Source organism: Talpa europaea, assembly GCF_964194135.1.
Source record: "Talpa europaea genome assembly, chromosome: 7".
In the NCBI taxonomy this organism is placed as follows: domain Eukaryota; kingdom Metazoa; phylum Chordata; class Mammalia; order Eulipotyphla; family Talpidae; genus Talpa; species Talpa europaea.
In genome coordinates, this window is record NC_140074.1 from 48,473,903 (window position 1) to 48,494,822 (window position 20,920).

Genomic DNA, 20,920 nt, shown 5'->3' on the forward strand with positions numbered 1-20,920 from the left:
GCTTTTTAAGGGCGGCGTCACGGGGATGCCAGGAGAAGCCGAAGCAGAAGAAGCCAAAAGAGAACCCGAGAGAGAGAGATCACCGGAGAGCCCAGATAGAGTGAAGACTTGCTGGGGGCTGCCAGCACCCCTGCCTGCCATATGCCTGGTGAACCCCAATAAAAGACCCGCAAAAACCCACTAAGGACTCTGACTCCTCCTTTACTTGGTCTGCATGGGATCCTAGAAAATCTGCTCAGTGGTCAGTCCTGACCCTACATAGAGAAACCAGGCTGAATAGAGAAATAGACAGTCTAGAGTACCAACGGGTGCTCCTCAAGATTCAACCAAATAGTAATCCCCTGGGCATCTTGTTAAAATGCAGATTCTAATTTAGTAGGACAGGGGTGGGGACTGAACTCCTAAAGTTTCTATCAGGCTCCCAAGTGACCCTGCCAGCTCCCAACCCCTTGGAATAGAAAGAACTAGAGTGGACAAGTGGGATTTGTTCCCAGTGAATTCTGTTACTGGAGTCTGAGTGACAGCTTTGAGGCTGTATCGACAAGTCAGGGTTGTATAAAACAATGATGGCAGATGTCTACAGAAATAATACAACAATTCTTCATAAATAAAAAAGCTGGTTGCCATTGTTTGAATTTTATTCTAGGAATTTTGCCAGAACTAGATCTCGGTTACCCGGTAGCATACCATACACAGAGAACTAGAAATGAAATGTAAGTAGGAAACTTGCACATTAGTACATAATGTTTGCTTACTAATGAATGACCCTTCAGTGTAAGATAAAGGCAAGATGCCATGGTCGTATTGATAAACCAGTATGACAGGAACCAGTTCAGAAAGCAAAATGAAATGATTTTAAATGGCAATTCCAAAACACAGATGTTATTGAGGTCATTTTAACTGACACCCAGACATGATAGTAAAGTATATTGAATCACATCGTAATAACATTTCTGTTTTAATTTTCAATTCATCTGATTAGCTTAAGGGGGAGAGAAGTATTAGTTTGAGGTTTTATGTCCTCAATAATTCTCTGATACCTGCTAATTACCCATTTTAAAAAGAGAGCAGCTCCCAAGCTCTAAACTCCAGCAGGCAAAAAATGTCATCAGTTCATTTTTATTTTAGTCCTATGCTGTCAATAATTTCTACTTCTAACAGGTAATAATTTTCATTTATGGTAGTAATATATAGTGTTCTTTCAACATAAATTTAAGTCAATAAAATTAGTTTCTTTAAATAAAATATAATGCCAGTTTCCTATCTCCCTGTAATGGCAGAAAGGGACGGAGCAGGTTCTCTATGACCTGAGCAGATGGGGTAAGGAGGAGAGTCCTGGAGCCCTCGGTGGCTTTTGCAGGCTTTTATTGGGATTTATCAGGCACACGGCTGGCAGGGGTGCTGGGGGTCCAGGAGGCTGGCAGGCCTCCAGCCCCCAACACGTCTTCACTCTGTGTGGGCTCTCTGGCGTTCTCTGGTGGTCTCTGCTTCCCTTTCATTCTCGTGGTTCTGCTCCTCTACTCGCTCGGCATGCCCGTGAAGCCGCCCTTATTAAGCCCAGTCTCTCAGCACAGGTGTACCCACATACGCATGCCCAACCCTACTCCAGGTGCCCGCCATCAGGCATGCATTCGGGACCTCAGGGTTCTGACATCTATCCTAATGGTGGGAGGGCAGAAAAGCCTGATATTTTTTTCCTTATCCTACACTCCTCCAACTTTACCTCTTGCTGTGGTCTCAGTGTATTCCCTCAAAACTCATATATTGAAATCCTGATGCCCAGTATGATGGTAATGAGAGGTGGGACCTTTGGGATATACTTAGGTCATAAAAGGGAGCCCTCATAAGTGGGATTATTATTCTTACATATATGCACATATATATAATAGACCTGCTAGCTATCCTTTGCCCCTTCTGCCACTTGAGGACATTGAGAACAAGAAATCAGCATTCTGCAACAAAGAAATCAGTGTCTTTGCCAACACCTCCAAAATTTTGCTTCATCAGAATTCTACATGGAATATGTTAGCAGAAGGATTTTCAGGGCCCTGCTTCCATCTTCACCAGTGATGGTAGAATAAGTGTGGATTATCAAAGACAAAACGTGGCAAGTAGCAGCTTATTCCCTTAGAGGTTGCTGGAGTCTCAACCCATCAGCAGGCTAGTGGGGTGCCCACAAGCTCCATTTATATGAGGCTATTGCTAAGAGGAGTAAGAGCTGGAATGACAGCGCATTTGTTTTCTCTTACTGTTGTAACAAATTACCACAAATTTAGTGATTCAAAACAACACAAATGGGGCCTCCCCGGTGGCGCAGCAGTTGAGCGCTGGGTTGCGAAGCTTCCTGCAGCCTCTGCAGCGCCGGTTCGATCCCCAGCCACTGGGCAAGGGTCCCACATGGCGCACAGACCTCTCCTGCCGCCTGCTGCTCCCCTCAATAGTGTAGTTCGTCACTCTGCCTGTTCTGTTCCCTGCTCTGGCTCTGGTGAATTCTCTCACCCTCCCGCGCTTCTGACTGTACCCAGTGCTTGTATAAATAAATAAATAAATCTAAAAAAAAAAAAATGACTTATAGTTCTGGAGGTCAGGAGTCTGTCATGCCCCCTCACTGGGCTGAAATCAAGGTATGGGCAGCACAGCATTCTTTTTGGAGAACCCTTTACCTTGCCTGTTTAGCTTCAGTGGGTGCCACAGTCTGACTCAGCACTCTTCCATCTCCAGAGACAGCAACTGTATCACTCCAGCCTTGGCTTCTTCTAACCTCACATCTCCTTACCTCATTCTGACCCTTCCACATATAACAGCCCTTCCAGGCAATCCTGGATAATCTATTATAGGTCAGCTAATTAGCAATTATAATTCCACCTTATCATGTGACATAACATGTTCACAGGTTATAGGGGCAAGGACATGGAGTGGGAATGGGGCATTATTTTGCCTACCATACAGAGGTAGTGAAAAGATAGGAGGAGATATAGAGTTGATCTTAGAGTTTATTCCTTTCTAAATCACACTTCTCAGGCCTGCCTGGTCCCATTGTGCGAGATGTATGAAGGAGGGCCACTCCTGCTTCAGAGCACTCTTTGGCCTTAGTTGAGGTCTCTGTTGTTATTTTATCATAGGTCAGAGTGTCTGTAGTGGCAGGAATGGGCACAGTGCAGGTTTTCTATGATTTCATGCAGACGGGGTAAGGGAGGAGTCCTGGAGTGGCTTTTTAGGCTTTTATTGGGATTACCAGGTATATGGCAGGTAGGGGTGCTGGGGGACCAGGAGGCTGCTGGCCTCCCAACCCCCAGCAAGTCTTCACTCTTTCTGGGCTCTCCGGAGTTCTCTGGTGGTTCTGCTTCTGCTTCTCTGCTTCTGCTGGCGTCCCTGTGATGCCGCCCTTAAAAACCCAGTCTTAGCCCAAGTGATTCCCATCTACACATGCCCACACCCTACTCCAGGTGCCCGCCATCAGGCATGCATTCAGGACTGCAGGGTTCCCTCATCTATCCTAATGGTGAGAGGGCAGAAAAGCCTGATACTTTTACCTTACCTTACAGTGTCCCACTATTCAATCCTTATTCCCTCACAGTTATTCCTGGGAGCATGCATTTCCCACATGCAAACCTCCATTCTGAGAGTCTGCTTCTCAGGGAATCTAAACCAAGAGAAATAATGTGAGGATTGATCTCAGCAGGCAGAATCTACAATGAGGCTTTGGAATGGGGTCCCTTATTGGCTGGCTGACAATGAAACTCCATTGCTTGCCATAGTGGAGTCTTGTAAGTTCTGGCACGCTGTAGTATAGGTATTAAAGTTTCACCAGTGAATTGAGATGGAAGATGGCTAAAAGAAAATGCAATGATGGGTTCAATATCCTCAGGCATTTGAGAGGTTCAGAGGAAATGGTAATTAAAAGGTCAATGAAATTGAATGGTTGTTGCTGAGTACAATTTATGCAGCTGAGAACGATCATGAAAAACCAAGGTGATTAGTCACCAATTTAAGGCAAAGTGTGAGAGGTTAAAGAGTCCTCATGGCAGCATTTAAAAAGAACTTCCTAAAACTGAAAGTGGAGAAGGTAATGATTGGGCCCAGTATTAAATTATAAGGGTAGCCAATAAAGCTCAAGTATTGAAATCTCAGACCTAGCAAGACTTTGCACACAGGGCAGGATCCTGCTAGCGAAGGAGTTGGCTCCTAAGGCTTCAGGTGGGACACGTGGGTCAATGCAATAGAAAACCTTAAAACTCTAACATGCATGAGCCCTCTGGGCCTTGCAGAAGTGATCAGCTCTTCCCTATTAAGGTCTAGCACACCCCTTTTTAGAACCTACATTTATTTTCTCTCCCCCACCACACACTGGAGTCATTGTAAGAAACAAAGGCACATGAACATGAGGAGGTGGGAAATATTTCATATAAAAATATAGGGATCCACCACATCGATCAAAACTAGGGAGATGTCAATCTGTCAAAGGCATGCTAAATTCTCCATTGTAAAAGGATAAATTATTACATCATCTACTAATAATAAAGAAGCATACCCCTTGGTAGGCCGCCTATGGTATAGAGGCAGAATATTTTACATTTAGCAGCACAGTTTTGACTTATATACTGGGTGATATGGAATGTTGGCTGCCATTTTTAAAAAGAACCCTAAAAAGGAAAGAACTTTGCAGTCTGTGCTGTGGTTCAAGCAGCCCTGTCTCTTAGGCCATGGGACCTTATAAATTTTATGGAACTAGAAATATTTAGAAAAGAAGCTATGTGGCATTTATGACAAGTCTCAGTGGGAGATTCATAACATAGACGAGCAGGGTTCTGGAACTAGGCCACGCTGTATGCCATAGCAGGGAGAATTACACATAATTTAAAACACAACTCTTGAGCTACAGTAGGATTCTGGTAGAAACAGAACATCTGACCATGGGACATCAAGTGAAAATATGGCTAAAACTGCTCATCATGAGCTCGTTTTTATCAGACTCACAAATTCATGGTACTAGGTATGCCCAGCAGCTATCATTTGTAAACACCTGGTATATTTGGGGCTAGGTAGGAGTAAGGCTGAAAGGCACAAGTAAGCCTCATGATCAGCTTGTCCATAATCTTGCAATATACAAGTTTTATTTTTGCCTTTCTGTCAGCCCAACCTAAGAGCTTATCAGGAGACGGTTTCTTATGAATAGTTGATTGCCAAGGGAAATGGTCAAAGTTGGTTCTCAGATGCTTGGTTTTATCAGATGACAATGAACTGCTATGGCCCAGCTCCACAACAGTGAGAGAAATTCTTCCCAATAGGCAGGGCTTTGGGTGATTTACTGCCTTATATACTTATTTCCTATTTAAATGATTCCTACTCTTCGTTATTTCTTTCTGTTCGCTTTCTTTTGATTTAATTTACTAATCTTTTTCTAGTCTCTAGATGGAAGCGTGTATCATTGATTTGAGAATTTCCCTTTTCTAATGAAACATTAGATGCTATAAATGTCTCTTTAAGTACTACTTTAGCTACAACCTACAAATTTTAATTTGTATGTTCTTCATTTCATTCAGTTCCAAATCTTTTGAAATTCCTTTTTTACTTCTTTTTTGACCCATGACTTAGTAAAAGTACTTTGTTTAGTTCCCAAATACTTAGAAAATTTTCAGATGTTTTTCTGTTATTGTTTTCTAGATTAATTAACTGTAGGCAGATAACATGTATAATTTTGATTCTCTTAAATTTGTTGATACTTATTATATGACTGGTAATATAGTTGACCTTGATGAATGTTCCATGTGCATTCTGCTGTTAATAGTGTGTCAATAAATGTTAAATCAAGGGCCTCCCTGGTGGCACAGGCAGTTTAGCACAGCTCTGTGAAGCTGTCCGCAGCCTCTGCAGTGCCAGGTTTGATCCACACTGGCCGCGGAGCAGCCCAAGTGGCATGGCAAACCTCTCCTGTCTCGCCCACTGCTCCCCTCAGCAGTGTATTTCATCAGTCTGCCTGTTCTGTTCCCTGCTCTGTCTCTGGTGAATCCTCTCAACCTCCCGCACATCTGGCCTATAACCCGGTTCTTGTCTAAATAAATAAATCTTAAAAAAAAAAAAAAAGTTAAATCAAGATGTTTTTATGGTTGCTCAATTCTCCAGTGCTATTTTTATGTCTCCTTGTTCTGTCAGTTATTCTTACTTTTCATCTATAATTGTGATCTGTCTCTTTGTCCTTTCAATTCTCATCTTCTGCTTCAAACATTTTGAGAACTGTTAGGTTCTCTTGATGCATTTATCCGATTATCTTTATGTAATATCCCTCCTAAAGCCAGTCATATGTTTTACTCTAAAATCAACTATCTTTGATAGTAATGTAGTCACTCCATCCTTCTTTTGATTAGTGTCAGGGAATATTTTCCTATTCTTTTACCTTGAAGTATTTAGGTCTTTACATTTTAAATAGGTATCTTTTAGATAGCATGTAGGTGAGTATTGTTTTTAATCCAATATTACAGTTTTTCTTTTCTAAGTAAATTTTTAAACCATTAAATGTTGACATGGATTGGTATACTATGGTCTTTACATTTGTCTTCTATCATTATCATCTTTTTATCTCAATATTGGATTAATTATGATTTTTCTTTAATGATTCCATTTTATCTCTGTGTCTGGGTTTTATTGTTATTTTTTATTTTTGTTTTATTTTTAGGATGGGTTGCTCCATGGTTTAATATGTCTCTACAATTAGATATAGGTTGCCTTCAAACTACTTTACCTGTGTTGTGAAAAACCTATCACAATAAACTCTCAGTTCCAAATCATTTGTGTTATTATGACTCTACAATTTATGTCTACATATATTTCATTTATTTTTTTGTAAAGACTGATTTTAATTCAGGTTAAACACTATTTTGTGATACAAATAAAGTTTATTTAGCAAATTTTAGCTAGGAAAAAAAAATTATAGGTGAGCCCTTATCTTGTACATGTATTGTAAGCACTTTTTGATTTAAGTAACTATTATCTTTTAACATATTAAAAATGAGAAAAGTCTCTCATATCCAGATATTTATCATTTTTGCTATTCTTCATTCCCTGTGTAGGTATAAATTATGTATGGTCATTTTATGCTACCCAAGGAATTACTGTAAACATTTTTTATAGGGAAGATATAATGGTGACAAATTAGTCACAAATAGTCTTTATTTTGTCCTCAATTTTTAAGATATTTTAACTGGGTAAAGAAATTTAGATCTGCTATTTTTTTCTTTCATTGCTTAAGGATATCTGGCTTACCTGGTTTCTAATAAGAATACACGGTCATTACCTTCATTGTTCTATATGTAATATCTGTTTCTCTAGATACTTTTAAAATTAACTTTTTAAAATTTTTAGATTTAAAACTTTTTAGATTTTAAAAATACTTACAAAGATAGTACAGAGACTTCCTATCCACCTTGCACCCAATTTCCTTTTATTAGTAACATTATTATAGTATGTTGATAATAATCAATAAACCAATATTGATAATTATTATCTAAATTCCATATTTATTAAGATTAGATTAGTTTTCCTCTAATGTCTTATTATCCACAATAGTACCTATATATAATGATTATGCCATCCTGATTTTCTCTAAATTATTACAATTTCATATACTTTCCTTGTTTTAAGTTACCTTAATAGTAGTAGCTGGGATCTTTTGTAGAATGTCCCTCAATTTGGAATTATCTGATTAGCTTATTACTGTTAGACTGGGATTATGAGATTTTGAGAGGGAAAAAACACATGTATGTATGTGCCATTGTTATCACATCATGCCCAAAGTATATGCTATACATATGATTTATCCCTAATAATGTTAACCTTGCTCACCTAGCTAAGGTAGTGTTTACCTGAAATCTCTACTGTAAAGCTACCCTCCCCCAACTCCTGCATCCATTCCATCCTCTTTATAAGCAAGTCACTAAGTTTAACCAATACCAGCGGAATGGATAATTAAACTACATAAATTATTTGGAATTATGCAAGTGATTTATTTAAACTCCAACTTTTATTTATTCATTTATTTCAGTATGGACTCATGGATATTTAATTTATGTTTTGGGTTATAATCCAAAACTACATTATTTATTTTGTTCTTCAAAATATTCTTGCTCTGGCCTTTGGGTCTTTTTCAAGTTGGTTCGTGTGTCCCTTTAGCATATATCCATTATTTTTTGTTAATATTCATTGCACCCTTCAGCATGCCTTTTTAATTGTTTATTCTTCTTGGGGTTCATTGAGATTCTGGGGTCTTTGTGTATATTAGTTTTCTTGGGCTGCCATAAAAAATTACCACAATCGAGGTGGATTAACATAACAGTAATTTATTCTTTCATGGAGTCTAGAAATTCAGAATCAAGATATTGGGATGATCTTGCTTCCTCCACAGGGTTTAGGAAATAATCCTTTCTTTACTCTTAGGTTGTGGTATCTTTGGTGCACCTTGCTTTACAGAGGCATCCACTCCTATCTCTGCCTCAGTTTTCATATGGCTTTCCCATCCATGTCTCCCCTACGAAACACACCTCCTAACATCCCCAGGTAATATTGTCCCATTCTATAGACATGTTTCCTGCACCTCTTTGTCAAAACTGACCTGTGTCATTTCTCATTCCCTTGACCTCTGAGATATTAACATCGACACATTTATAAATATTTGCATATTGACAATCTTCAGTTTATCACCTAGAGAAATGAGTAATGTGGGAATTTTAAGGACACTTGGAAAGCCAATAAGGGAGGCCCTACCATCAGTGATACTTCTTATCATCTACATCTTGATATGGACTGCTTTGTGTAATTTTGGTAACTTGTTCCTGGCTCATAATTTCCATGGGCATGTCTGTGTGCTTGTGTTAGGGCATGAGCAGGCAAGAGGGAGGCAAAGGTATGTGCTAAGGAAAGAAAGTGAGGTACCATGATTACTTTTGATTGAAGAGAAGATTTCAAACAGGTCTGTCTGAGGATGTTACTAAAACAGAAAACCAATAAATATATCTTTATACTTCTAAGCCTATAATCAGGCATCAACATCAAAATACTTCCTAACTTGATCTAATGATTGTCATCAACATTTCTTTTAAGGATCAAACTAATACAATGTGGGTTAAATAGCATTGACCTTTAATAGTTTTTAATATCCTTCAATCTCACTTTTGAGTTTACATTTTTAAGTGACATTTAAAGGTGCATGTACTTAACAGCACTATACACACACACACACACACACACACACACGCACACACACTAACATTAGGGGCAACTATATAATAAAATGGTGCCAACAGTGAAGAATAAAAGGCACAGGGTTTTCCACATTTTAAAAGTGAGTGACAATATGTGGCAGAGGGATGCAGGGGAGTAGTCTGAAACATTAAAGACAATTTAGACTATGAATAAAGAGCACAGGCGGACACAGTGACCCTGTGCATTCAAATTGACAGCTAGCTGAAACAGTCTTTGGAGTTGGAGTAGATTGATGTTCAGATGCTGTCTATACTAGATCCAAATCACAAGACCAGTACCAAGCTCAGCTATCCACAAGCCGATAATGACTTACCTTTGTTCTCCATTTCAGCATTTTGCCCTAGACCACCAAGCATCTTGGACACATTGCTTCATTCATTGCTACAATATTCCATTTGAAGAGTTAAGTTACAAATATTATGAGGCCTATTCTACAGTACAGTATGCTGAATTACAGGAAGGTTAAGTGGTTTGCTAAGGGTCAGAAATTGGTAATAGAGATCAAGTGAAGACTAAGGGAATCCAGCATTAGTTCCCAGGATACCTCAGCAGTGTCACTCCAAAGTTCTTTCAGTGTTTCTCTGTGTTATTCCCCAGAGCAGTGAATGCACAAGTGCTAATAGAAAGCTTCTATGAAGCAATTGTACAGTCAGAGTTCTTTCTCTAGGGCACAGATATTAGGCTGTTACTTTAGACCCTTCTCCTGCATTTTCAAAGGAGCAGAATTAATGACCAAATTAGCTTAACACTGGGAACACCTCACATTTAAAGTCACAGACACCAGCTTGTACTACACACATCCACAGTTTAGAAATGCTTCTTTCTTGAAGTTTATTGCAATGCAGGAAAACACTTGGGCTTTCCAAAGTCACCGCCTAGGATATAGTTTCTTTTCCTTCAAAGAGGAAACTTGAGAGGGAACATTTAGAATACCTTCACAATCAGTCCTTTCTGTGGACAATTTTTGGCTTAAGAAACTTCAAGATGCTGTCCTCATTCTGTGGTTATCTTCATCTCCAAATAGATCTCTAGAGATTTATGTGAAGGAGTCAGAGAGATTTTTGTGGTTTCTTATACTTTAGCTTTCTTGTTAAGTGGCAGTCCAATGAGTTCACATGAAGAGGAGGAAATGGAAAGGAAAACTGGAACTGTGTGGTTACTGTCAGGATGAGTCCCATACCTCTGCTGGTGACTACTCACCCAGAACAGCAAGCTTAGACTTTTCAAATCTGCTTTCGAGAGTGAAAGATTAAGTCATCCCCAGATTTCTGTATCAGTATTTTTCAAAGTAAGTGACACTATTTTCTAAGATTCTTAACTTTAAATGTTAGCAAATTTTAGACATCTCTATAACCACAATTTTCCCAGTTAATATATGACAAATTGGGCCTTACAGGTGGCGCAAGCGGTTGGAACACAAACTATGAAGCCATCCACAGCCACTGCAGCATGAATTTGATCCCCAGCCAGGGAGCTATCCACATGGCGTAGCAGACCTCTCCTTACTTGCCCGCTGCTCCCCTCAGCAGTGTATTTCAATTGGTCTGCCTGTTCTGTTCCCCCTCTATCTCTGGTGAATCCTCTCTCTCCCCACACCTCTGGCCTGTGCCCCAGTTCTTGAATGCATAAATAGATAAATCTTTTAAAAAAAATAATATATGGCAAATCATAAACTTATTTTCAAAAATAAGAAATATTTTATTTCTTGAACAATTAAAGTATTTCACTCTCTTTGAGTACATTGCACCTTGAATGCTTATGATAAGAAAATCAGTAACAATTACTACTTATTAAGCAAGTGTATGTGTATTCATATGCATATATACATGTATGCATAAATTCACATATAAGACCTTGTTTAATAATTCTAACAACCTTTCAATAGAATTACTACTATTCTATCTTACTTCTGAGGAAAAGTAGACTAGAAGAGCCACAGAGTCTCACAGTCTAGCAGTCTTACATTGCTGGCAAAATTGTCTGACATCAAGCCATGAGGTTAAATTTAAAACAATCAAAAAGGAAAATGCAAGTTGCTGTCGATATACTCCCCTACGCAATTAATCTGAAGAGAGAAAAAAGTGCTAGGAAAGCAGTCATCTAGTTATTCTGTCAGAATAATCTATATGGTAGGCTAGAGCTAGTCGGGCCAATTTTCTGATGAATATTCTAAGGCTCACAAGATGGCAAACTGTTTCATGTGACTTTTTTAATATTAACCAGTGTTCAGCAGCAGAGTCAGACTGTGGAGATGTGCTCAAGATGTGCCTTTCTTTACTGCTTAAAATTCACTGAGAGAAAAAATCATGTTATTCTGGTCATAGCCCTAAAATCAGGGCAGAATTTTCTTCTTGCACTCCAGCAGTAAGATGGTATAAAGCTCTTCAAGCTGATGTACACAGTGGTTGGTCTGGGAGGAGCACAAACACCCATGGGAAACAGAGGAACAGAAACATAGTTGAGGGGTCAGTAATGTCAAAACATGTAAATAGTAGCATTTAGACTTCACAGAGAATTTGGAAAACTTTTTAATGCATCCTTAGTCCTCAGGGTTTTGCAAATGTGGGGTTAGAATGACTGCTTGAGCCAAAATATGCCTCCAGATATTATATGCCTCCAGATTCTGTTAAAAAGTAAGTCTTCTCATGTCAGAACTCTCCATTTCCTTGACAAGCCAATATGCAGATGGACTGATAAAGCCCCTGAATCTCTCTGTATATTAATTAGGTAGGGAGGTAGCTGGATGATTGATAAATGAATTGATAGATAGGATGATAGATGATACTTCTGGATCTAATATTGAGCTACTGTAACATTGGCTTTTCCACCCCAAGAAATCAGGCTCTAAACAGGTAATTCATTTTCTCATTCTGTCCATTGGTCTCCCAGCAACTCTTCCATAAGAAGTGAGTTTCTGAAATCCCTATTTACTACCATTTGGACTATTTACAATTCACCTGGCTTCTCAATTCAAATGTGTTTTTAGACCAAGAGCCCAGCAGTGTGATTATTTTAATTTTATATGCACACAGAGCTGAAGCATTTGAAGTGTAAGCATGGGACCATATACTTTTCAATTAGATGTTGGCACAGGCAAACTCTCACAGACACTAACTGGCGCAGGCCAACCACCATTCACTTAACTTAATGGATGTACTCTAAAGGCAGGGCCAATGGTAGAGCAATTTTGGAGCCTTGAGAAATGTAGAAGCAGTGGAAATTATAGTCCACAGCATGACAAGAAGTCTTTTAGAAAGGATTTCCACAATTAGCTTAGTGCAGAAATGAAGAATTCTAATTGGGTTAATCTGCCAAATCTTGGTAGTATAGTGATACCCATTGCCTTTTGTAAGTAGTCATGTACCTCACCGTTTCCTTAGGTATAAAGACAAGAAAAAGATTCTTTTTTTAAGGATTTATTTATTTATGCTTACAAGAACAGGGGTACAGGCTAGAGGTATGGGGGGTGAGAGGATTCACAAGAGACAGAATAGGGAACAGAACAGGCAGATCTACTGAAAAACAATGCTGAGGGGAGCAGCAGGAGAGACAGGAGAGTTCTGCTGCGACTGTGGGTGGTTCCCTGGCCAGTAGGGGATCGAAGACGTGCTGCAGAGGCTGCAGATAGCTTCATAGTGTGGTGCTTAACCCCTTGTGCCACCAGGAAGGTCCGAAAAAGATTGTTTCTTACAGGAGTCAACAAGTATTGTTCTAAATCCTTTCTCTTGAGAAATCACAGGATAGTGAGTCCTCATTCCCTCCTTTCCTCCTGAACCCTGTGATATTTTTAAAAGTTAAGTCCTTTTTCCCCCCCGCACATACGGTTTTTCATTAAATATTCTCGGTCTGTGTCCAGATAGACATTTCTTTGTTTGAGGTTTATAACTATAAATCTAAATTTTTACCCATTGGTATTATTATTATTTGCAAATTTCTAGGACTCATTTTTTGTAGTCTGTAACTATGGGTATTATTGTTCTCTATCCATCTTATAATTTCAACTAAATCGAGCAATGAAAATTTTATAGTGCATCCCTAATTGTGCACCAGACTGGAACTGTTCATACAAATTCCAAGCAATTATAAGGCTTTCTGGGAAACATTGGCAGCAAACACTGGATTAAATGTTTATAACAGCAAGCCAGATGGGAAACAGAGATAAGAAAAATCTCATGGAAACTTAATTTTTTTTCCCAAACCACAACACTATTTTAAATTAACCTGGCCAAGGGGAAGCATTTTCACAATGCTGACCGATGAAGAGTTTTTGGTAAATAATAGCATTTAAATTGTGGGAATAATTTTACAAAGACATACCCTTTGTATCAGCTGTGACTGATGTTACAGACAGATATCATATAGACAGAGTTGATAAATGAGACTCCAAGGATAGAGTAGAGATTGCAAACTTTAAAAGTGAATGCTTTACAGTTAAAAATGTTTTTCATATTATAGTGAAGCTAGAAAAAAAATCACAAGGAAATATTTAACTGTACTTGAAATTGAAATGTTTGAATGAAGACCGTAATACACATATAATCAACTTACTCATGTTAAAAATACTTTTACTGCTTAAGAAATCAAAGTAAACTCTGCCATTTTTATAAATAAAAATCTATCTTTTAATGGAATTGGGCAAAAGTTGTCTTCCACTCACTTAAGCTCATGCTTGTTTCCACTAATGTTATTTAAATGACCTGAAAGTTACAGAGCTAGATTTATAAGGAAGCTAAGAACACTGAAGTTTCAAATCCCCTCATTTATATGGGTACATTCTCTGGAAAGATTCCTAGCAATGTATTAACATGCTCATAGACTTTTAAAAGTTTGCACGGGAAGATACTTTAAATGCAATTGGCTAAGACTTGCTATTTCTTCCTGCCCTGACATTCTCTCCATCACACTTCTCTCTTGGTATTAGAGAGACCATGGGCATTTTTTATGGTAGCTAAGTGAAAGTTAAATTTGGGAGACATTTATTGTATTTAGTGGGATATATTTATGTGAGATACAGTCAACTTCATGTATAATTAAATTAATGCTAGTGTCTCAGCTTAGAAATGACTTCTGGGAATAGTCTACTACTTACTATGCCTAGCCACTTGTCATGGAAACATGAAGGCACAGGCCAGAAGCACTATTAATATATCTTACCAGGCCTGACATGTCTAGCGGAGGAGACGCAAGGTTTAAAATACATGCAGCAAGAAGCTGGTCCATGGAATGTGAATAAATAGTTTTTTGAAGAACTATAAGTTATAATTTCCAGGAATTGAATAAAGAATGCAAACATAAACAAGCTGTAAAAATTTATTCAAAAAGTTGGTAAGACTCACAGACAGCTAGTTTGGAAAGAGGAAACAGGCTAAAAATTATAGGTTTCTCATTTGAACATATATAATGAGGAGTGTTTTCTTTTACCACCTTTAATTTTATTTTTTAATCAAAGAAATGAAATATAATTTATTTATTAAAGGAATTAAAATATAAGAGATAAAAGTGGGCAGTGCAATCTATAGAACTTAAGGAATTTGCCAAAGATTTTCATACCATACCAAAAGCAAGAATTTGTTAATTTAAAGAGACTTTCAAGTCAAAGAAATGTCAGGTGTCCTGGGCTTGTTGTGAATAGAATAATGAAGAAAATGAATCATAAGAATGCATTTAAAGTTCTTGCTGTATTAATTAGTTCTTGCTGTGTAACTAACTTCTCTTAATCTTAATGACTATACGTTCTAGGACAAATCTAGACCATGCCTGGTTTTTGTCTGTCCTGCAAGCTAAGAGTAGGTTTCACATCTTAAGGAGGAAGGAGGAGAAGAGGAAGATGGAGGAAGAATATAGCAATAAAGATTACAACTGATCCACAAAGCCTAAAATATTTACTCTCTGGCCCTTTATAAAGAAAAAGTTTGCTAACTTCTGGTTTAAAACAACAATTTGTTTACCTCACTATTTACTATATTGGACTGGACTCAGTTGGACAGCTCTGCTAGTCTTGGTTGCTCTCTCTTAAGTGTCTGCAGTTAGCTGGTAGGTCACCTGGAGGCTGGTGATCTGGAATATGCTCCCTTACAGGTAGGCGTTTGTTGACAGTCAGCTGGAATGACTGGGTCACAACCTCTCATTATTCTTCAGACAAGTCAGGGCTTGCTAATGGCAGTTGCAGTGTTTCCAACAACAACAAGAAGAAAAAATCCCAAATCCCTGTGCTTTGAAGTTTCAGCTTGCATCATTTTTGGTATATTCCACTGAATTCAGTTATGTCGCTAAGTGGCTAAGTCTCGAGTTACTGTGGGAGTGCCCTACCAACTGGTACAGAACAAGAGAAGAGAAAAAAGTGGCTATTTTTATAATCCTCAATATTTCTTGAGTTTACATGAAATATGGACAATAACTAAGATAACAAAAAAAATAATATTCTACTACTATGAGGACATTGGAGACAAAGTCTTAAAAAGAAGTGATGGCAATACAATGAATATTTAACATTAGTTCTTAGACATGGAAATTTGAAATGCCCTGAAGTCTTGTTGACAAATGAAATTTGTTAGATTGTTTTCCCAATGGACAAAAATCCTGTGCTCACTGAGCATAGAGTTGCATTGGAATTATCAGTAGCAAGTTATGAATTTGAATAAATCTTTGCTAAACTATCAATAATAAAACAGTAAATTATAATACTAATAGAAACTAAATTACCTTTATGTTCCTTTTGTTGAAAAGTCATTATCATATGAGTTGGAAATGTAGGTATATACAGCCAAAAAATGCAGGAGAAAGTATTACAGAGCTGTGCCAGGTGTTTCCTTTAGAAAAGTATATATTTTCTGGCCTAGGGGTTAAGTCCCAGTGCTATCACTGCTATGGCCTGAGTTCGATCCCCAGCCAGGGAGCTAGCCCACAAATGGCATAGCAGGCCTCTCCTATCTTACCCACTGCTCCCCTTAGCAGTAAATCTGCCTGTTCTGCTCCCTACTCTGTGTCTGGTGAATCCTCTCACCTCCCCCTCCATCCCAGTTCTTCTATGCAAAAATACATACATTTTTTAAGAAGTATATTTTTCTGGATTTTGTGAGGTAGGTGATATGTTCCTCTTTTTAAAATTTGTAATTTATTGTCATTTCTTTTCTTACTCTAAACATACTTTCATACATTATATTTCATATATACTTTTAAAGTATTTTTCTTTTATAAATCTTCCAAAATGTCCTGTTTCAGCCTCCATAATTCACATAGGAAAGAATGAGTAAGTGTTCCTACTGCAAAGAGCTAGGCCTGGGTAAGAGAGCAGCTGGTGCAGAGAAAGAAGAGAAGAGCCAGGAAGGGGTGGGGAGGAAGGTGGTGATGTTTGGAATCCTGAATCTTTCTGTCAGCTCCAACATTGATTGAAAAGTCATTAGCAATCCCTTCTGCTCAAAATCAAATTGTGTGTAATTTATAAGCTCTAAGATGATCAAAACCCCATAGTTTATAAAGACTGCTAAATTGATGTACTGAATACTTGCTCACCTCCGTCACCCCTATTCCTACTTTCCTGGCAATTTCTCCCATCCCTTGGAGGATGTTCAGATAAGATCAGAAGTGGGTTTCATTTGACTGGTAGAGGAGAAAGTCTCTGAAAGAGCAAGTATTTTGCTCTTAGACACAGTGCATTGAGAAAGCTAGGATTGCAAACCACGTGAATCTATTGCCAAGGACCACATCATCTCCCTCAGTCTACATCCTTCCAAAAGCATAGGGCCTACTTTTCTAAATCAATGAGAAATATATCTTGTATTAAAACTGAAATTTAACAAATATTCATCCTCATCCATGAAAGGCCTTCTGTATGAAAAACCCTATGTTAAATGCCCGAAGTCTAGGAAAACAAGAATTGTGTGTGTGTGTTTGTGTATTTTCTTTAATGCCAGTTACCTGAATCTTTACATATGAAAAATTAAATAGCACCTGCTAGATACTTAGCATGTGCTAATACACACACACACATAAGTATCGAGTAAGTGCTGTATAATTTGCATATGTAAAGATTCAGGTAAATGTCTTTAAAGAGAATATTGGCAAATATGTAAATAAAGATGAATTGGTGGGGGCAACTCACAAAGGAATGAGAAATCCTGAACAATCACTGACTTTATTCAGAGATGTGGCTCTGAATAATAAAAATAGCACTCACAAAGCCTAAGTTGAAGATACAAAAATGTCCCTTAAAAATCTAGTACAATATATATATATATATATATATATATATATATATCAGAAGTACTTGATTTTTTTCCATTTCTGTCAAATGGCTTGTCCAGGATCTCCCAGCTAATAATAGAGCCAGGGCTTTTAATTATGTTTTTTCAGCATTCTCTTGGCTCAGTTACTAGGATAAACCATAGTATTAGTAGTTGAAACCAACAGAGGGTCTCTAAAGCCATCTCTAGATAATTTAGATTCTTAAAGTTACTTCTGGTATTTAATATGCTGTGCCCTGATTTTTTTTTTGGATTTTATTCCAAGGTTACAATTTCTAATCCTTATTCTTTATTTCTTCTTTGTTGTTTATTTTCATTTCCCCTTTGTACTACTTGGGCACCCTAGAGATAGTATTTGTACACAGAGAATAACTCTTAATAATGAATTAGATTATTCTTATTCCAAGTATTATAAAGGAAACTTGATGATAAGACCTTTTATATTTAGGTAGGGTCTTTGATAAAAACAAGTGAATTCAGCGCATCCTATCTTTTTAATAAATGTACTTATGTGTTAGAAATGTTGTATATATTTGATAGTAAGAATAATGGGGTATCAAGCCAATGATTCCATGCTGCCCATATAGTTCCTAGTTGTCATTATTCTTGTATGTCAAATGACTAGATTTTGATCCTGAGTGAATACAAATGAGCTGTTTCCAATTGACTTAAAGGACAGTTCTCAATATAATTTAAGGAAAAAAGTTATACTAACAGGTTAAACATGTATAGCATTATAATTTTTTTTAAATCATCACAATCATTCTAGGAACTTAGAATAAGTAAATAGTTATTACTAACATTGTGCAATTGAAGAAATTAAGGTGTAGAGACATCAAATGATGAGCTGTAAATTACAGATAATCATGAAGACACATTTGCGATCAAGCCCCAGATGCTAACCTGGGTAACAGGACTTCTTCTCCTTCCCATACCATCCCATCTTTTCCAAACTGTGTCATCAGCCCAACACCATCTTCTACATCCACTCCAAATAAAAGCAAATTATATCCTGACTTCTAATATAGTTCGTTTTTTTATTTTGTTATCCAATGGGTTGCCCAATTTCTTGTTACAATAACTTGACAGTGACAAAGTTCATTTTGACATAAAAAGATTTTTTTAGTAAATAATACATAAGTACAAGAAAATCTTTAAATCAACTTAAACATTTCTGCAAGACTTGAGGGAGAAAATGGACTAGAGTTGCTCTACGATTCCTGTAATTTCCGTGACCGTGAAATCCATCTACTGATGATCAAAGAACAGATACCTGTGAAGTCAAGATGCAACCCATAGTGGAAATGATTCAAAAAGAGTCTCAAATGTGAAACCTAACTATTAATCTATTATACTTTTAGCTTCTTAGTTAACAAGTCCAGGAGCTAATACCATAGTGGTAACTCAGAGCTACCACACATTTTTTTTTTTACTTTACATTTATAGATAGAAAAGTAAAATTATACTTATTAAAAACATACATCTCTTTAACCTTCAGTAACCTTTCATACCTAGATTGCCCAGGATGTCATTATGTTATCTGATATGAGCCCAAGTTCTCTGACAAGAAAGCCTACAGCAAGGGGACAGAAGCTGTGAGGAAATATGGGATGACAGTGTAAGTAGGTCTTACTGGCTTTTCTTGGGCCTAATTTACAAAATCCTCACCCTGTATTTTAGAATTCAGATTATTTCAGACACAAAATTAAAATAGTGCCACAGTCAAATCACAGATGCAGGTCCAAATGCATTGTAATTGCTCTATCACCCCTAGGAGACATTCTGATTAAAATGAGCCACATTGACCTTGGATGACATGGCCTAAGGGGCAATTATTCCCCAAGGGACTTAATTAAATGCAATTAGACCAGAGAGAGTACATTTAACAAGGCCCCTTGTGATACCTGTGTTTCCAATTTATTTTTCCAGCAACTTTCACTGATGATTTGATTCACCGAATATCCATCAGTGGATAATGATTGGACACTCACTACTACAAGCTGGTGGTGGGATATCTGGATTCCACAATTCAGGAATTAGGGAGAAAAGACAGACACATGACAAGTAAAAGAGACAAGAAAGTATGCATTTATGTGCCAAGTGAGTAGTGGGAGAGAGGGCCAGTTATAGCTCCAGTGAAGAAAAGGTGTTCACTGTGGGTTTCCAGCAGACACAGATGGCCCCAGTGACAACTTGGGGGATAAGGATAGAATGATACCTCTGAATCATGGAATTCTAAGGTGGAAGGAATTGTCGGACTCATCTTGCCTCATTACCTCACCTTCTAGTGGGTACTCTGGAGCTCCTACCAGCATATCTGCAAATTTCATTGAAAGCATTCTAGGAAAGGAGAGAGCAAGATGAGCAAGTTGAGTGTACAGATGCATGAGATGTTTTGAGGATGGTGTGGCGATCTGTAGAGTAAGGTATTTAGTACAGATAAATATTGGTTAAAAAGATAGGTTTGGGCCTATAAAATGCCACATTTAGAGTTTGGAATTTATTTTGTCAACAAAAAAGTATGTAAACATGTACTTGAATTGCAGGTCTTGCAATTAAAGTTGTGTTTTCCAGAAGATTAATCTGGTAATTGTGTCCCAGATGTATGGAAACTATTAGGGACTGACACAGGCCTGGACTAAGCCAATATTAATTATAACAAGAGCCTCAGATGGGAACAATGATCTCTAGCAGTAACATAAGAAGCCAAAAGCATTGTGCAAGTGATGCTGGACAAGGGAGGAACAATATCAAATATGACTCCTAGGTTTCAGCAGGGGTAGCAGGAGGCAGTGGCAGTAGTGGTGTCAGAGAAGAGAACCAGAGGTGAAAGCAGGAAGGTCAAGGAGACATCTGAGACAGAGGAGAGGTCCAGAACCAAAGAGTTCTGGGAGGCCTAAGAGCTCAGTCAGGAATGAGCAATAAAGATGCACATCTGAAACTTACATAATGTTATAATGCAATGTTACTTCAATTAAGAAAACAATGTAAATTTGTGAGTGAGGGTTCGGAACTGAGATGAACCTGGGCATGGTAGGTAAGAGTAAGGCATGGCTTGGAACCAGCAGATAGTTCTAAAGGCACAAACCCTGAAGGGAAAGGTATGACTTGTCAAGCCAGTGATCAAGAGTAGGATATTTTGTTTCAACTCTAAGATTATAGCCCAGAAATACAATTTAGCATCAGCAAGCATGGAAAGTCTGAAGCAGGAAAGACAGAGATTCAAGAGATCACAGACAGGTATGGATGAAACCATCTACACTGCTAAGTAGGGCCCCCAAAGTTGAATGACCATTTCCTTTGGTATTGGCAAATCTGGAGGAGTGCTAAGAAAAGAAGAAATAAGCAGAAGTTACATTTATATATGTATGTGTAGTCAACACAAGGAAAAAAATAAAACCAAATATTGAAAATTCCCTTAC